The 20,334-nt window shown below is 37.6% G+C and overlaps 1 long non-coding RNA gene across 1 annotated transcript in view; it reads left to right on the forward strand.

The window, feature by feature from the left end:
* The window catches only part of LOC147916976 (uncharacterized), a 147,325-nt gene extending 127,690 nt beyond the window's left edge, over positions 1 to 19,635 (forward strand). Inside the window, exons 4-5 of the long non-coding RNA XR_015552350.1 lie at positions 645 to 750; positions 19,496 to 19,635. This is a non-coding gene — a long non-coding RNA (uncharacterized LOC147916976). The remainder of the gene's footprint in view (positions 1 to 644; positions 751 to 19,495) is intronic.
* Positions 19,636 to 20,334: the final 699 nt, after the last annotated feature.

The following is a 20,334-nucleotide window of genomic DNA, read 5'->3' on the forward strand; positions in this document are numbered from 1 at the left end:
GGAAATCAGGAAAATAATCCACCCACTGGCACAGGAAGACGATAAAGATTTTTTCTCTCTGCTTGGGCTCATGCGGGGAGTCAGGGACATGAAAATTCCAAAGCATGGGCTTAACCTCATGTGGGATTTGAATTTATACTGTCAGCATTTTCTTGGAACTCAGCCTAGAAATTGACATAGAAATTGGTCCTCTAAGATTCTTGAAAAAAGCATATGTAAAACTACTCTGGAGGAAAGTTCCCGTAACACAGGCCACATTTCTCACAGAAAAAAGAGGGCCTCGTGCTGTAAACTGCATTATTGTTTTCAGTTCTTTACCTCTGCCTATTACAATCCCCTTTGCAATGTGACTTTGCACTTCCTCCCATTAGCGGTGGAATATGTTTCTCTACCTCATTGGTCTTGGGCTTGGCCATGTAGTTTGCTTTGGCCCATGGGTTATTAATGGACAGAAATCAAGCAAAGGCATGAAACGTGCTTGGCCACCTTGGTTTGCCATGTTGCACTGCTGCCACCACCATGAGGAGACCATCACTTGGGTATCTGCTACCACTTTAGTTTGAACTTCAAAATAAACAGATATATTTATTTTATTTATATCAAGTCTGTAATATTATATCAAGTCTGTTCTATATTGAGCCCAGCCTACAGCTAGAGCCTGAAGCACATCTGCACCCAACCTGCAGCTTGGAGCCAAACCTAGCAAGAGCCCAGCCCAGATCAACCAAACCCTAGATGACCCGCAGATCTGTGAGTATGCTTAACAATAACAATTATTAAGTCTGCTTTGAACTGAATTCTAAAATGGTTTATTATGAAGCATTACTGTGACAATAGCTAACTGATTATAACCCCATAATAAATGAGCTTACAATTTAACACAATTAAGAACATGAGGAAACAATCTACCATGAATAAGAATAAGCAGAAACAACACAAAATATGATTAGATCACCAAGAATCTGAGATAATCAAATAATCTGAAAAATAATGTAAAATAAGTATGTTTTAAATGATTAAGGATATAAAATAATGACTCATTCTAAAAAAATAGCAAGTTGCTATGAGAAATGTCGGATAAATTTGAAAGAGGACTGAATATAATTTTTAGAAACTCCACAGAATGTAGAACATGAAGTAGACATAGCCAAAGAGAAAATTAGAACTAGAAGGCAGATCTGAGGAAATTATCCAGAATTCGGTACTAAGAGACAAAAAGAGGTGGGAAAGGTGAAAGAGGTGAAGATAGTTATAGGATACAACAGGTAGATTCATCACTGTCTAAGAACAACAGTACAATGAAATCAGAAGAGGCAATATTTTAACATAATGGGAAGATCAAGGATGAAATTTTTCTAGAATTAGGAAAAACATACATCCTCTGATTGAAGAAATACTAAGGATCCCAATCAGGATAAATACAAAGAAATTCACACCTAGATAAATGGAGTGAAATTATGGAACACTATACCTAAAGAGAAAACTGTAAGAGCAACCTAAGAAAGAAGACAAAAGAGGTATAACCATCAGACTGTCATGAGCATTCTGCAATAATGAGAGCTTGAATAGAGGAAAATAGTAATATCAAAGAAATAATATTATACCTAGATATATTATTATTCAGTGGTGAGGGCAAATTGAAGAAATAGTTTAGAAAAACAAAGATGGAGAGAATCTATCACTCCCAGGCTCCCCCTGAAAGAATGAGTGAAGAATATATATCAGGAAGAAGGAACTTAAACCTAGAAAAAATGTGCATTATGCAAGAAGCAAGGATGTTGGAAGGAAATGGTAAGTATTGGGGAAAATATAAACAGCATTGACTAAATAAAACAATAATAATTATACAGACTAATTTGGGGATTTTACCAAAAAAAGATGGAACTAAAATACTAAACAATAATAATAAGGTGGGGAAAATTGAAATTAGTGCATTTTTAGCAGATTTGTATTGCTTAGAGAGAACTAGAGGTTGCATAGTTTTTGTCTTTGTTAATTCATGTATATAGTAAAAGAATAGGAATAGAAGGCAAACCTTTCAAAACAGCAGAAGGAAAAAGGAATTTAAAATTCTCAGTATAGGAAAGTAGAAAAAAGAAACAAAGGAAATTAAGTAAATATAAAGGACAAAATAAGGTTGTAAAAAAATTCAGGTATTTCAAGGAATAACAATAAACTTATACAGATTAGACACACTAGTTAAAGGAGAAAGTGTCAGATTGGATAATTTTTCTTAAGTCCATAAATGCAGTTTCAAAAGACACCCTAAAACATAGTGACAGAAATGTTGACAATATTGGAATGGAAGTAGATATTCCAAGTTAAATGCTGGACAAGTGAAAGCTGATATAATTTTATTAATGTCAGCAAAATAGTCTCTGGCAAAAAAAAAACAACAAGGTAAAGGGTCAATAAAAAATAATAAAAGGAATTATTCACTATGAAGATAAAACAGTGCTGAACCTGCATTCAACTCACATAGCCTTAAGTATATAAAGCCATTTAACAGAATCAAAAGGAGAAATTAAAAATCTCCACCATTATAACTCTCTCAGTAATTTATAGATCAACTAGACAAAAAAGTAAAGATATTGAAGATTTAATATACAAATAAAAGCCAAATTTACTTGATATATAGAGTTGCATATCCAACAATTAGAAAATATATCATCTTTTCATACACATGACACATTTATAAAAATTGACTATACATAGGCTACGAAGTAAATATCAATACATTTCGAATAATCAATATTATAAAGAAGATACACTCTGACTAAAATGTAATGAAACAGGAAATCAGTAAAAAGATATAATCAATCCTTAAATACTTTGAAATTTATATAGGAAAGAAAAATAACTAATGGACAAATGAATAAATTATAATAAAATTTTAAAATATTTAGAACTAATAAATAATAAAAATACTACATCTTGAAACTTATGGGTTGCAGCTAAAGTAATATTTAGGGAGAGATTTCTAGCTTTAAATACATGTATATTTTTATAAAAGAGTTAAAATTAATTAAGAATTTCTGGGCAATGATGGTGGATTGACCATTACACTCTCTCTAAAATCTCACTAAATCCAACCCATGAGGTCAAAGAGGAAAAGACAGCAGAAAGCAGCCATGAAAATTACCAGCTGGGGGGCCAGCCCGGTGGCCTTGCCCTTTAAGTTCACGTGTTCCACTTCAGTGGCCCGGGGTTCACCGGTTGGGATCCCGGGTGCGGACCAACTCTGCTCATCAAGCCATGCTGAGGCGGCGTCCCACACAGAGCTACAACTCTACAACTGTGATACACAACTATGTACTGGGGCTTTGGGGAGAAAAAAGAAAAAGGGGAAGATTGGCAACAGATGTTAGTGCAGCGTCAGTCTTCCTTAAAAAAAGAGAAAAAAGTTACTAGCTGGAAAGGAGATGTACAAGTAGTAATAACTTAGCTAAGCCAAGAAATTTGAATTATAAATTGTCAGTGAGGAAAACAGAGAAGAAACTGCCTTGATGCCCCAGATGCACAGAAAGCTCAGGAAGAGGAAGAACAGGGACGTCTGGAAATGGAGCTGAAGATGAGGTTAAGACAAAATTGCTTATCAATGTGTTTAAGAAGTAGTTTGAGACTGAGAGAGGTTTTTACCATTGAAAAGAGAGACAAAATGAGCTAGCTAGTTTTCGACCATCACTCTCACGGAGAAAAAACAGAAATGCTAGAATCTCTCTCCCTCTCTCTTAGCCATCCATCCATCTATCTATCCATCCATCCATCCATCTATCATCTAGCTAATTGTATGAAGGCATCATGAAGCTAGAAAGGCAGTGAAACAGTGAAGATTTGTGGGGCCAATATCTCAAATTGAAGGACAGTCCAGGGAAGTAAGCGTTATTTTGGGCACTGCTTTTTTTCTTTGTGACATTTGCTAATTTGAAAATGGTAGCTGACAGATTGAAAAGATAAACAGAGGTAGGTAGCTGAGAATCTGAGCAGAGCTTTTTTTAGCAGTTTTGTGGGGTCACAAGAGACAACAATTATAGTTTACCAAAGATGAGGGACCCTAATAAATACTCTAGATTTTCTATTGGAACTGAAGCGTTACTCCATAGGAGTAAGAATGATTCAGAAATATCTGAACTCTTATAGGAACAGAACACAAAGGAAAAAAATGCCACAAAATTCTGAAGGAAAATTATTTACAACTTGTATATTATTTACCTTTTCAAATATAAATCAAATACGAAGTTAGGCTAAAAATACTTTTAGACATTGAAGATCTCAAAATATTTACCTACCTGCACCTTTTCTCAGAAAGTTAATGGAAGATGTGTCCCACCAAAATGAGGCGCATGAAATCAGGAAACAGAAGATTCATACAGGATTGAGGCAAAAGAGAGTCTGGGTGATGATAGAGAGCTCCTAGGAGGACAACAGGCAACCAGGGCAAGCTGTTCGGATTGAGAGAAGTTGGAAGACTCTAGGAACTATTACTCAAGAAGAGGAAATTAGTATCTGATGTGTCTGAATGTATTGAGAGTAGATTTAGACAATTGGCTGGGAGTATGAATTAGTGATAAGTACATAGACAATCAAGCAATAAAAAGACAACCATAAAATCCAGATAAAAAAGTTTTGCGAGAAAAGTTTACCTTGGTTTACTGCAAAATAAATACTTGGTTCATTTACTAAGAAACTGTATGTAATCATAATAATGTAAACACTGACTAATGATTTAACCAAATTACAATAGAACTACATACGGAGGATTGGGTGTGGGGAGCAGGAAAGGGTGTGTATTAAAAAATAATAAATTCTTAATTTTCATAGAGGGAAATAATAGGTAATGTTTAAAATTAAAAAATCAAAAGTAGCAATAGAAGCATATCATTTAGAGAAATGGAGGTCAAAAAACAAAATAAACATCTAAAAGAGCTGAAAGGAGTTGCCTTTAGGGAGGAAGACATGGATATGTTTGCTGTTTTTTTACAATGACCCTGAAAAGATTCAATTTTTTTGACAATGTGCATTTTTATTTGATAAAAATTTGAAAGGAAAGCAGAAGGCCGGGTAGGACTTTACAAAAATTAGCTAAGCATACAACTAAATGAGTTAGAAAATGAACAATTTTATAAAACCACAGAAAGTAGAATGAAGGCAGTAATAAAAATAAAGGCAAAAAAGAATGAAACCAAAAACAAAAAAATAGACAAGACCAATAAAACTATAAGCAGATTCTTTAAAAAGTTTAAAGAAACACAAAAAACTGTAGTAATATTGATAAATTAGGAGAGGAGAGAGAAAAAAGCAATTAACTATATTAGAAATAACTATGGATCCAAAACCACAGCAACTTGAACTTCATAGTGTTCTCTTATGGCTTTTAAAACTATGAACTTCATACCAATAAATTTGAAAACTTAAATAAAATGGGTAATCCTAGAAAAATATGACAACAAAACTCACTCAAGAAGAACTAAAAATCATTTTAAAAAACTGAATCTGTAGGGCCGGCCCAGTGCGCAGTAGTTAAGTGCACACGCCTGCTTCGGCAGCCCGGGCTTCGCAGGTTCGGATCCCAAGCACGCACCAATGCGTCGCTAGTCAGGCCATGCTGTGGCGGCGTCCCATATAAAGTAGAGGAAGATGGGCACGGATGTTAGCTCAGGGCCAATCTTCCTCAGCAAAAAGAGGAGGATTGGCATGGATGTTAGCTCAGGGCTAGTCTTCCTCACGAAAAAATAAAAAACTGAATCTGTCAAAAGAAACACACACACCTCAAACATGAATATAATTTTAAATATAATATTAGCAAGCCAAATCTAGTATTGTACATAAAAATCGTAAAATGTGCACAAGTAGGAAAGAAATAAAGAATAGTTTAATATTAGAAAATGTACTAATTTAATTCATTATAATAAGATTAAAGGAGGAAAAAACATATGATCATCTCAATAGATGTAGACGAAGCATTCAATGAAATTCAATAGTCATTCATGAAATTTTAAAAATTAAAAATCTTTTTAGCAAATTAGGAGAAGGAGGGTATCTTCTTAGCCTATTAAAGCATGTCTACCATGGTAGGCTAAAAAATGGCCTCTTGAAGATATCAGGTCCTAATTCTAGGAACCTGTAAATGTTATCTTCTTTGAGAAAAGGGTCTTTGCAGATGTGATTAAATTAAGGATCTTATGATGGGGAGATTATCCTGGGTTGTCGAGATGGGCCCTAAATGCCATCTCAAGTGCCCTTATAGGAGAAAATCAGAAGGAGATTACACACAGGAGAAGACACACACACAAACACACAGGAGAAGACAAGCTGAAGATGGAGGCAGAAATCAGAGCGATGTGGCCATAAACCACGTGATGCCTGCAGTCACCGGAAGCTGGAATATTCAAGAAACACGTTCTCCCCAGATCCTTCGGAGGGATTACGTGCCCGCTAACATCTTGATTTTAGCCTAGTGATACTGATTTCAGATTTCTTGCAATTGGAACTGTGGGAGAATAAATTTCTGTTGTTTTAAGCCATCCAGTTTGTGGTAATTTATTACAGTAGCCTCAGGAAACTAATATATCTACCAAAGAAACCTATGGCAAACTTCATATTTAATGATGAAATGTTAGAAGCATTCCTTTAAGGAGCAAAACAAAGATGCCCTCTTTTTCAATATTCTTCTGGAGATTCTGACCAAGAAAAGATATAAGGATCAGAAAGAAAGAGAGAATTTATTACTCACAGGAGAAATGATTGTCTACATAGAAAATCCAGGAGCATCTGAAACTACCAGAACCAATAAAGAGGTCAGCAAGGTTGGTGAATTCAAGAAGGGGAATATTGTTACACAGTGTCCACTTATACTAGCATCAAAAACTATAGAAAACCCAGAAATAGACCTAATCAATATGCATAGGACCCATAAGGAGAAAGTTATAAACCTTTATTGAGGTGTATAAGAGAAGACCTTAGTAAGCGAAAGCATTTACCATGTTCATGAATGGGATGACCTAATATTGGAAAGATGATACTTCTCCCAAATTAATCGACAATCAAGATCCTCGTAGGATTTTTCACAAACTTATTCTAAAACACACATTTTTGTTAAACAAACACACACACATATAGCACTATATGTAGTGCTTACTATGTGTCAGGCACTGTTTTAAGTAATTTGAAAATATTAATTCATTTAATCCTTAAAACAATCCTGTGAGGCAAGTACTGTTATTATCTGTGATGGTTAATTTTATGTGCCAACTTGACAGAGTTAAAGGATGTCCAGATAGCTGGTAAAACATTATTTCTGGTTGTATCTGTGAGGTTATTTCCAGAAGAGATTAGCCTTTGAATCAGTAGACTGAACAAAAAAGATCCATCCTCTTTTATAAATAGGTAATTGAGAGAGGAAGAAACCCAAATAGCTAATAAATATGCTAGTAATAGACATTTAAGTTGTTTCACTTTGTGTTTTTTTGCTTTTACTAACAATGCTGAAATAAACATTCTTGCACATACGTATTTGCACAATGTGCAAGTACACCTGAAAGTCAAATTCTTAGACATGGTATTGCTGGGTTGAAATTGCCAAACTTCCCTCTAAAAAGCTTTCATTCATTTGCAATCTCATCAATAGATGTGAAAATATCTATTTTGCAACTATACAGTGTATTTTTAAATTTTGATCTGATAGACAAAACATGATGTCTCGGTTTCATTTCAATGCATATTTTCATAATCATTAGTGAGGTTGCACAAGTATTACAAATAAATTTCCTCCTGTTGTTTACTATTTTTTATGTTTAAATTTTTGATGCAAGTAATTCATTTTTGATGTAATACATAAGGCACTGATGGAGGTTTATTTTGTTCCAAATGGCTAGCCAGTTGCCACAACATTATTTACTTACTAATCCTTCATTCTTCCACTGAATTGTTATGCCACGTTTCATAAATTAAATTCCAATATTGGCTCGGATCTATTTCTGAACTCTCTTTTCCAATGGTCTACTTATCCATGTGCCAGTACCAACTGTTTTCATTACTGTTAAGTTTATCATATATTTTACTATTTGGTAGTAATTCTTCTTTTACAGATTTGTTCTGGCTATTCTCAAATATTAATTTTTCATCTGAAATTTGTCTAAAAGAAAAATCTTTTTTCTTTTTTATTGAGTTTTTATTGAAATTATAGATTAATTTAGAAGGAATTAATATTTTTATAAGATCAAGTCCTTCTAAGCAAGAACACAGTAGATCTTCTCATTTAGTCAGCTCTTCTTTGTCTTTCAACAAAACTTAAAAGTTTTCTTCATATAAAAATAAATAAATGGGACTACATCAAACTAAAAAGCTTCTGCACAGCACAGGAAACCATCAACAAAACTAAAAGACAACCTAACAATTGAGAGAAGACATTTGCAAACCATATATCTGATAAGCAGTTAATCTCCAAAATATACAAAGAACTCATACATCTCAACAACAAAAACACTAACAACCCAATTAAAAAATGGGCAAAAGACCTGAAAAGACATTTCTCCAAAGATCTACAGATGGCCAACAGGCACATGAAAAGATGTTCAACATCATTAACTATCAGAGAAATGCAAATCAAAACTACAATGAGATATCACCTCACGCCCGTCAGAATGGCTATAATTAACAAGGCAGGAAACAACAAATGTTGGAGAGGATGTGGAGAGAAGAGAACTCGCATACACTGCTTGTGGGAGTGCAAACTGGTACAGCGACTGTGGAAAACAGTATGGAGATTCCTCAAAAAATTAAGACTGGAACTACCATATGATCCAGCTATTCCACAGCTGGGTAGTTATTCAAAGAATGTGAAAACACCAAGGTGTAAAGATACATGCACCCCTGTGTTCATTGCAGCGTTATTCACAATAGCCAAGACTTGGAAGCAACCTAGGTGCCCATCAAGGGACAAATGGATAAAGAAGATGTGGTATATATACACAATGGAATACTACTCAGCTGTAAGAAAGGATGAAATCCAGCCATTTGTGGCAACATGGATGGACCTTGAGGGTATTATGCAAACCGAAATAAGTCAGAGGGAGAAAGTCAAATACCGTATGATCTCACTCATAAGCAGAAGACAAGAACAACAACAAACAATCACATAGAGACAGAGATTGGATTGCTGGTTACCAGAGGGGAAGTGGGGAGGGAGGAGGGTAAAAGGGGTGATTAGGCACATGTGTGTGGTGATGGATGGTAATTAGTCTTTGGGTGGAGAGCATGATGTAATCTATACAGAAATCAAAATATAATGATGTACACCTGAAATTTATATAATGTTATAAACCCAAAAAAAAGAAATATCACAAAAAAAAGTATCAGGCTGTCACTTCTGTCAAAAAAAAAAAGTTTTCTTCATATAAGTATGGCATATTTCCCAAAGTTTTTATTTAGTAAATATTTCTTGTTGCCATTTTAAATAACATATTTTTCATCAATGTTTAGAGCTTGCTTGTCCACTGAAAAGCTATTTTTTGTCTTTAATATGTAACTAGACACTTTACTGAATTCTCTCTTATCTTTAAAATATTTTTCAGTTGATCCTCTTGAATTTTCCAGGTTAAAAAGCATATCGTATGCTAAAAATAATTATTTTGCCTCCTTTTTTCTAAATCTTATACCACTCATCCCTTCTCTTGCTGAATTGCATTAGCCTGAATTTCCAGAGCAATGCTAAATAAAAGTCTTGAGAGGCATCCTTTTCTTGTTTCCTACTCTAATGGAAATGCTTCCAGTGAAATTAACCATAACACTATATATATAAAATGAACCATACTGTTGTGTATATAAAATTATAATAAGAAAGTTTCTATTAATTTTATTATAGTAAGACATTTCAAATCAGGAACATATGTTTTGTTTAAAAAATATTTTGATCATCTCAAATTTTCTCCTTTTGTCTACCACTATAGATAAATCTTTTAAAATGTTTCCTAGTAACAAAATTTCTCATGTTGTGGTACATTCTACTTTTATTTTGCTGCTGAATTATATTTGCAAGTAGGCAAACAATATTTTATTTATTATTTTTACAGTGATATTCTGAGTAAACTGATATGTAGTTTTCTATTTTTGTGCCATCTTGGTCAAGTTCTATTGTCAAAAATATTCACATTTTACAGACAGAATTTGAAAGAGTTATTTCTCGCTTTATGGCTTAGGACAGTTTACATAGTATTGGAATTTTGTCTTGATTATTTGATTGCATTCACCTCTGAAACCATTTCAGTTATACACTTTCTTTGAGGTAGATTTTGGAAAAGTATATTTTCATAGAAAAGCCATCATTTCATTCAGGTGTCTCATTTATTTGCATAGTGTCAGAGAAAGCACATGCCATATGTTGTTGGGTTCCTTCATTATTTGAAGTTACTTCCTCATACTCATTTGTAATTTTGTGCTGGCTCCTGTTCACCTGACTACATTGCCTAGCTTCATCTATTTAATAGCTCTTTTTAAAAGACTGGCTTTTAGGTATCATTTAATTAGGGTAAAAGCTAAGCAAATATAACAAAAAGACCCCAAAATTCAGTGGCCTAAACCAGATAGAAGTGGAGTTCTCTTTCACACAGCAGTCCAGCTGGTCCAGAGTGGTCCCCCACTCTGACTTCCACCACCATGAAGCCATCCAAGAACCCAGTTTCCCCGGATGCAGTTCCGCGTACCCCAAGGCAACTTTCTCCCCCTGTATGGCCAAAGCGGGACCACTGCCAAGTCTGCATTCCAGAATGGGGAAGGGAGAAGGGAGGAAACCCAATACAAGACATTTCCTTTAAAATACGTGACACGGAAGAGGCACCCATCATTTCTGTTCACACCCATTAGGGAGAGCTTAAGCATGTGTCCCACAGAAGTACAGGAGAGAGTGCAGATTGTGGTCTTCACAGGGCCCACATGCACCCAGCTCAACTCTGCTGCTAGGAAAGAAGGAGAAATTAGATTTGGGAGAGACTTGAAGTCTAAAACAGACATGTGTCTTTATTTCTATTATTGTTTCTGTTTTGTTTTTAATTAATCACATCAGTCTGCCTTGCTTAATTTTTGCTGTTATTGTTGTTACTCTTTTGCTAACTTCTGGAGTTGAATGCTGCGTATAGCATTAGGATTGTTTAAAATGTGCTCTTTGTGGGCTTATGGTAGAATTGCATCTCTCCATAGCCATACAAGTTAAGTATGGAAATGTGATTTGCTTTGCACAATGAAATGTAAGTAGAAGTGCTGTGCCTCGTCTTTTGGGATGCAGGAGTTTAAGGGCCAGTGCACGCTTCTTCGTGTCATCCCTTTCCAACGGTGATCATGCCCTCACCAGGTGCACCGGGTACCCTACTGGAACCTTCATGCCTTCAGCAACCCAGAAGCTGCCTGAACCCTGTAGTTTTGAGATTTTTATGGAGGCTTCATCACGTAAGCATAATCGATCATAAACTCAATCTCCAGCCCCTTTCCCCTTCCAGATGATAGGAGCAGAGCTGAAAATTCCAAACTTCTAATCATGGCTTTGTCTTTCTGGTGACCAGCCCCCATCCTGAAGTTCTTCAGGAGGCCACCAAGAGTCACCTCATTAGAACAAAAGATACTCCTATCACCCAGGAAATTCCAAGGGATTTAGGAACTCTGTGTCAGGAACTGGGGGCAGAGACCAATATATATATATTTACTATTATTTCACAGTCATATTTTTCGAATGAGGTCTCTATTCTTAAGGTGTGAACTTCCTTGAGTTTCAGTGGAAATCCCAAGATATTTAACCTGACGGGAGTTCTACTGACTCTGTCTCCCCAGTGCCCGGTGGCTGCTGAACCCTCTGTTCAGTTCCCTCGGTCATCCAGCTGTCACTTTTTGCTGAGCTCCTTGCTGGCTTGCCCTGTGGAGGTGCATTTCAAGAGTTGTGCAAAAGTGTGAGGAGAGTTTGTATAAAGATTTGGGTTCAGCCTTCTGTGGCTCCCACTTTTCTGGGATTTCCCACCCGAATTTCCAGTCATTCTGGATCACAGTTCTGATTCCTCAGCTTAGTAGACTCCTTTTTGCTGTGTTCATGAGCTCTGTCCCTGATCCCTTTACCGTGTGAACTGGGGAGTTGTCACTGGGGGGAGGGGACTGAATAAATGTAGATCTCAGCCAGTTCAGTTTCCTTCCTTCAGGGTCATATTTCCTTCAGTTTCTATCTACTTTTTGTCACTTTCCAGTATCTTCAAATAGTGTTTTAAATATTTGTTAAAATTTTCTTTCAGGAGTTTATCATTTTTATCAGCAGAAGGCTTCAGTTCTGCTTAAGTTAAGCAGAGAGTTCATAACTGCTTTCGATGTACCTTTTTATTCAAAAGGCTTTTGTTTTGCTCATATCTTATTTTTCCTATTAGGTGACTTTTTCCTACTTATGTTTATTGATGTAATAGATACATTTGGTCTTGTTTCTTTTGTCTAACTTTACATTATGTTTTCTGCTTTTAATAATCTCTCTGTTTGGTTTTTCTTGTAGCTGTTCTGTGGCATTTGTGTGGCGGTGTCTCTATTTACTTTGCTTTAATGTATGTGCACAGAGAATGCAGCTTTATGTATTGCCCATAGCTGATTTCATTGTGTCTTCAGATCCCCATTCCCAATGATAACGAGGCAAACTTTGCTTTATCAATTAGATATAATTTGGTCTCTTTCAGGTAATTAATCAGATGATTCTAGATTTAAGCTCAATCATTTGGGAAATTCTTCTGCCTCCTTCTACTCCTCCCTTCTTCCCAGAGGTGATCTAAGTCTGTGGCTATGTGATGAGGGAGGGGCAGGGAGAGTGCCTCTTACTCTTCTGCCATCCTTTGGTCCTCAATGCATCATGTTGCCAAAGTGCTCCTGGCTAGTGTTCCCTGTGGTCTGTTCTGCTGGCGCAGTAAAGGCCCAGCACTGCCCGTTTGTTTACTTGGCCCTCAGGTCAGCTCTAGCTCTGCTGATCCTCTGAGAAACAGCCGAGATTCCTGACCTGTCACTGGCTTGGGTTGTCTCATTCTAGCTCATATTTGGTAACATCATTATTCATCCTGGTGGGCTCAGTAGTCAACACATTTAGTTATTCTCTGAACTCTTCCACTGCCACGCACCAGGGCAGGGAACTTCAGGATCATCTACCTGACACTTGCAGGCATGGCTGTAGGGCTGGAGGGAGTAAGTGCATTGTCTTAAGCCTGTCTACCAGCATCTCTCTGAATGGTTCTAGTCTGTTGCTCAGCACGATGTGTATTGTAGCCCTATGCATAATATGGTGATTCTCGGAGAAGACCGTAGTCTTTCCAGGCCATGCCAAAAAACCAAATATTTCATTCTCTTAGAGGGTGGCATCACATACCTCTCTAGATCTTTTAATGAACTCTTATTTTTGGGAAGCCATAGCTTTCGTCATTGTTGTTTTGTTTTTCTGTTTGTATTTTACATTCGTGAAAAAACATCTGTATCTGATTTTCATTTGCTTCTGGTATAATTTTTTGGTGAATATTACATTTTTATGTTTTTTGTATGGCGACATTTTGAATTCGGGACCTGATATTTACTGAAGAAAAATGTGAAGGAGGGTCAGGAGAGTGAGCTGGGGCAGTGGCAATGTGGATTTCATCCTGTTGTCTGGGGATAGGTCTTCCTGGTTCAAGTGAAATTCTGACCTGGAAGAACCTCATGAGTGATGAGTGACAGCAGTGGTTCTCACATTTGAGTCACATCAGAACTCTGGTGGGCTTATTAAAGCACAGACCATTAAGGTTTCACCCTTCTGATTCGGTAGGTCTGTGGTGGGACTCAAGGATTTTCATTTCTAACAAGTTCCCAGGGGATGTTGGTGATGCTGGTCCAGGGATCATAGCTGGAGAATCACTGACCTAAAATTTCTCTTCAGCTGACCAAGATCAGCCACCACAATCTCAGCATCACCGGCTATCTTGCAGCATACTCCCCGCAGATGCAGTGTGTCTGTGTTTCCTCCTTCAGTTCTTGCTGCCCCTCACCCCATGCATCAGACAGGGTCCAACGATGCCACTGCAGACTGCCTGCACACCGGAGCTTGTTTTTCCAAGGAAGGAAGTGGATTTTGGTTCTGTGGGAGGGACCACATCTTTTAAGGAGCCTTGAGTACTGCCTGGGTTCTGCAGAAGTATGTGTTTATTTTCCTTTACCTGGGTACAATTTTTAAGACATTTGGCAGCCACTTTTTATGTCTTTGCTTCAGAATTGTGTCTCTTTCCAAGTTTCATCTAATTTGGAAGGTTTTACTTTTTTTTTTTATCCCCGGTGTTATTTCAACTGACTTCATACAGAAGAGTGAGCCAGAAATACCTTTCCTAACAGAATGAAGTCCTGAATATCTCATTCCCAAGGCCTATTTTAATTCCAAATATACGTTAGGGTTAAATATTTCACATGTGGCTCTCCTGATGTTTCAGTCAGGGTAGATTAGGGTATACACAGTAAAAAACATCCCCCCAAATCTCAGTGACTTCAAACAGCAGGGAGTTTTTCTCCTTTGCCCGTCCACTGTAGACTGGCAGGGACCCAGGCTTATGGAGCAGCCACGTCCTAAATATTGCTGTTCACCGTGCCAGATGGCAAAGCAGAAGCACACACTGATTCTTAAGTTTCTCTTACATCTTGCTTAGCAAAGCACATCCCATGGCCACGGCTAACTTCAAGTGGCTAAGGAAATACAATCCTATAATATTCCCCAAAGGAACAGCCCTAATAATTTCCACATGCAGAGTGTCCTAAGGCAGATCTTGGGTCCACAGCCTGGGTTTACCTAAGGATCTGGCCTCATGTCTGTTTCCATTCTGGAGTTTCTTTATCCCATCACGACTTGCTTCCAGGTTCTCAAGAAGTCCCACACAATTCCACAGTTCTGTTCTATCCCACCTCGCACCCAAGCCCACCGTGACAGGCTGCACATCCATATCTCCAGGTCTCATTTTTATCTCAGACAAAACCCTTTTTGTTGGAACTGAATCCAAGTGTTTGTCACATGATAAGCAGGAAAGATTTAGAAGCTTTAAAACAGTTCTTTTGGATCTTCAGAGTTTTGCTGCTTCTTGGACAAGTTTAAGAGCATGTCTTATGTGATGGTCTTGCTCTTGCTGGGATAGTTCTAGAAAACATGAATTTACATCAAAGTAAAAAATATTCTGGATTTAGAGTTCTTGAAAATGACCCTATGGTGGGGGATGTGCGAGGGGTGGTAAAGTGTATCCCAAGTGTGAGGTCTTGTCTGAAGGAGACCATCTAAGGGGCCAGGTCATCAAGAAACGATTTATCGTGTGCATGGATAGATCTGCCAGTCTAGACCATAACCAGGAGATGTTTCAGTCAGTTAAGGTCAGTCCCAGATTCCTTATCCTCCACTATTCAAAATATATTTTCACCCTGTTTTTACTTTCCATTCACATTTAACTTGGCTACATGTAGGCTCTTGTGTTGCAAATACTCAGTAAACTTAAATATGATGCCTATAGGGCCGGCCCCGTGGCTTAGCGGTTAAGTGCGTGCGCTCCGCTGCTGGAGGCCCGGGGTTCGGATCCCGGGCGTGCACCGTCGCGCCACTTCTCCAGCCATGCTGAGGCCGCGTCCCACATACAGCAACTAGAAGGATGTGCAACTATGACCTACAACTATCTACTGGGGCTTTGGGGAGAAAAAATAAATAAATAAAAAAAAATTATTAAAAAAAAAAAATATGATGCCTATAAATCCCATTTCATATTCTGCACAAAACCCCTAATCAAATGCTGGCTTCCCCTTACAGTCAGAATAAGTCCACTGTAGAGGGTCTGTGTGGTTGACTTTATAAAGGAATGAAAATCAGGCCAATAAAGCTGTCTACATGTCTCTTAACTTGAGGCCAGTTCAGGAGCATAAATTAATCTTGACCTTGGGTGAAGCAGTATTTCAGCCGAGACCAAAGGAGCTGCTTGTCAGTGTATTTATGTATCTAAGCCTTCCTGGCTATTAAACAAGTCAGTCCTTGGCACTATTGGGAAAAAAGCAGCTTGCAGACCCAGGAAGCTGACTGGAGAGTGTGGATCCTCAAGACCCTGGAAATCCTTACGGCAGCAGCAAAGTCACTGTGTCTTTGACATATTCACCTGAGCTGCGGGGGCTTGTTTGGAGGCACCTCTGGGCCTTTACCAGTCGCTGTGGACAGGAATCACAGTGATCAGTCTGACCCATACTACCGTCAGAACAATTCTCTGAGCCATGCTACTGATGATGGAGATACTGTCTCAGGCTTCTGTTATCAATGGACAATAAACTCAGAGTTTGTATAAACACCCAGCTTTGAGAATATTGGCTGCTTAAATTGCAATATTTTCTAATAGAAAAGACAAAGAAAGCCTTCAATGGAGGAAAAATGTTCAGTTCTAGGATTTCAAGAGACAGTAGTGTGTGGTGGCCATAAGCATAGGCTCTGGAACCAGTCTGCCTGGATTCAAACCACAGCTGTGCTCTAGAACCTTGGGAAATTCACTTAACTCTCTGTGCCTCAGTTTTCTCATCTGTAAAATGAGTGCAATCATCCTACTTATCTCATAATATTGTTGTGATAATTAAATGAGTTAATACATAGAAAACACTTAAAATAATGCCTGACACAGTGTTTAATGCATGTTAGCCATTATTATTATGATGCTTGCTACTATTATTTACCACATGTAAAACAAGAAGCAGACTAAGAATACAGTTTGCTGTCCTGCTGGGCACTACCAATCTTTTATCTTATTTAATCCTCTCCACAATACCGTGACGTAAGTATTGTTCACATGCTCCTTTATCCTAGCTTGTTTCAGTCACTTATTCAGTACATATTTATTAGGTGTCTATTATACGCCAGGCACTGTTCTGGGTGCTGAGGATAGAGCAGTAAGGAAAACAGGAAGAAAATGGGCTCTGTCTTCAGAGAGCTTACACTCCAGGAGAGGGACACAGAGACCAACTGAGAAATGAACAGGTAAAGTGCAGGGCATCAGATCATAACAAGTGCCATGAAGAATAACTGCACAGGGGAGGTAAAGCAGAAGAGCTAAGGGCCAGGGTGTTGTAATTTCGAGTAGAATGGTGAGTGAGGACCTCACTGGAAGGTGAGGTTAGAGCAGAGACGTGAAGGATTCGAGGGCATGAGGCATGAATCCATCAGTGGTACTGGCATCCCAGCCAGACAGAATGTAGAAACCAGAGCAACAGTGGGCTTGGAGTATTCAAGAAAAACACCAAAGTCAGTGTTGCTGGCGTGAAGTGAATGCAGTAAATGTGTATGTGATGGGGCAGGAGGAATGACAGATTTTCTATGGCCTTGCAAGATTTTTTAAAGACTTTGGCTTTTGTTCTGAGTGGCTAGAAAACCATTGACTTTTTTAAGGGACTAGATTTGTTTTGATAAAGATTCAAATATATTGTGCAAAAGGGTTTGTTTATAAGTTATGAAACTGTCATTTCATATATTTTATCTCTGTGTTTTCTTTTATTATTGCTTTAGGCAGGAGGGTAGGTCTGGAGCCTATGGCTCCCTCTCGGTTGGAAGCAGATGTTTGCCATTATGGTTCTGCCTTTTCTAACATCCCATGTAAATGAAATCATGTATCTGGTAGTCTTTTGTGTTTTGCTGCTTTCATTTGGCATAATGCGTTTGAGATTCATCCACGTTGTTGTGTGTATCAGTAGTTCGTTCCTTGTTATTGCCAAGTAGAATTCCATTGGATGGATGCGCCACAGTTGTTTTTTTAAATTAATTCTGAGTAACCAATATTTTAAAAGCTTTACTGAGGTATAGTTGACATTAAATAAACTGCGTATGATTAAAGTTACAAATTTAATGTTTTGACATACATACATACCTGTGAAATCATCGCCACAATCAGGATAATAAACATATCTATCACCCCTAAAAATTTCCTCATAATAAAGCATGATCTCTCCCTCCCACCCCTCTCCACCTCCATCCTCAGATAACCATTGATTTGCTTTCTGCATTGTCCAGAATTGTATATAATGCAGTCATACAGTGTGATTGTCTGTTTTTCTGGCTTCTTTCACTCAGCATGAAAGCATATGTCCATTCAAAGACTTGTACATGAATTTTCATAGCTGCCATGTCTGCAATAGCCAAAAACTAGACACAACTCAAATGTCCATCAATGGGTGAATGGATAAACAAATTGTGGTATGTCCATATAATGGAATCACTCAGCAATAAAAAGGAATGAACTCTTAAAACACCAAAAACATGAATGAATCTCAAAACAGTTATGCTGAGTGAAAGAAGCCAGACCAAAAACAGCATATACTTTATGATTCTATTTATATAGTATTGCAAACTATAGAAAATGCAAACTATATTACAGAAAGCAGTATAACAGTTGTCTGGGGATGGGGGGGAGAGATCACAAAAGGACATGAGGAATCTTTCAGAAGTGATAGATATGTTCACTATCTTCCTTGTGGTGATGGTTTCATGGGTGTAGACGTATGTTAAAACTTACTAAATTGTAAATTTTAAATACACATGTTTTATTGTATGTCAATTATATATCAATAAATCTGTTTAAACAAAACAAAAAACCAACTAGGGAGCATTTACTCAATAAAATAGATTGAATGAAGAGAGCTACTAAAATATTTCAAAACAGTGTTCAGAATTTTATATGCACACATGCAGTATATGACCCATGATAGCAAGGGGCCAGGGTGAGGAGTGGAATTATCTGTAAAAGGGTATGAGGGAAGTTTGGGATGATGGAAATGTTCCATATCATGATTGTGGTAATGGTTACATGACTATACACATCTGTCAAAACTCACCGAACTATACACTTAAAACGAGTGAATTTCTTTGTATGTAAATTATACCCCCAAAAAAGTCTGATTAAAAAGCAATCAGGTCACTCAATAATAGTACCAGGCACTAACCTAGGTTCTGGGGACACAGTCAATATACGTCCAGGGGTATACATTCAGTGGAGGAGACAGATGATGAACATGTAAACAAAGAAGATCTGGTAATTTCAACGGGAGATAGATAAAGCTGACGTGTGTATGTGTATGTGTGTGTGTGTGTGTATAAGTCTACCTCAGCCTCAGAGTTCAGGGAAGTCTTCACTGAGGAGGAGATATTGGAGCTGACACCCGAGTGACATGAAGGAACAACATATTAAGAACATAGGACAGAGCCTTCCAGACAGAAGAAGCAGCTAGAGAAAAGGTCTCAGGTGGAAGCTACTCGTCACATTCAATGAACAGGAGGATGGCCATTGGGGTTGGAGCAAGTGAGTGAGGGGGAGAGTTGGCAGTGCTGCAATCATGCAGGGTCTTGAGGCCCATGCAAGGAAGGCTAGATGGTCCTACGGTCCTTTCCTCTTCCGAGATTCTACTGTATTCATTTTGTCACTGTAATTATATCACAAAATGTTTGAGGTCAGTGACCATTGCTTTTGTTTTTTTCTAGGTCCCAGATGAGTTCATGCTGGATGCTTGGTTTAGTGGTTGTTAATTAATTTATTTGCTCATTGTGTGAATTATACCTTAAATACACTGTGTTTACTCTCCTTGAAAACTACTCTGTATTCTTTCTTAATTCAGACTCATTATTCCTCTCCATCACAATAAGAGATCTTTTGGCTTTAAAGATTTGATGTTCCCTGCATTACTGCTCCCCTTGAATTCTGGAAGTTTTTTTTTTTTTTTTTTTTTTTTTTTTTTTTTTTTTAATTTTTTGTTTATTGCGGTAACATTGGTTTATAACATTGTAAAAATTTCAGGTTTACATCAGAAGATATGCAGATGGCCAACAGACACATGAAAAGATGTTCAAAATCACTAACTATCAGGGAAATGCAAATCAAAACTACAATGAGATATCACCTCACGCCCGTCAGAATGGCTATAATTAACAAGACAGGAAACAACATGTGTTGGAGAGGATGTGGAGAGAAGGGAACTCTCATACACTGCTGGTGGGAGTGCAAACTGGTGCAGCCACTATGGAAAACAGTATGGAGATTCCTCAAAAAAGCAAGGATAGAACTACCATATGATCCAGCTATTCCACTGCTGGGTATTTATCCAAAGAACTTGAAAACACCAATTTGTAAAGGTACATGCACCCCTGTGTTCATTGCAGCCTTATTCACGATAGCCAAGACTTGGAAGCAACCTAAGTGCCCATCAAGGGACGAATGAATTCTGGAAGTTTTGCTTTTCGCCATCTGACAGGCAGAATAATGTTTAGAAAGGAAAGCTGAGAGTTGCTGGGAAAGATCCCCTTGGATAACCAGATCTCTAGAA

Source organism: Ceratotherium simum, chromosome 5 (assembly GCF_057802395.1).
Source record: "Ceratotherium simum simum isolate JZ-2026a chromosome 5, ASM5780239v1, whole genome shotgun sequence".
Classification (NCBI taxonomy): Eukaryota; Metazoa; Chordata; class Mammalia; order Perissodactyla; family Rhinocerotidae; genus Ceratotherium; species Ceratotherium simum.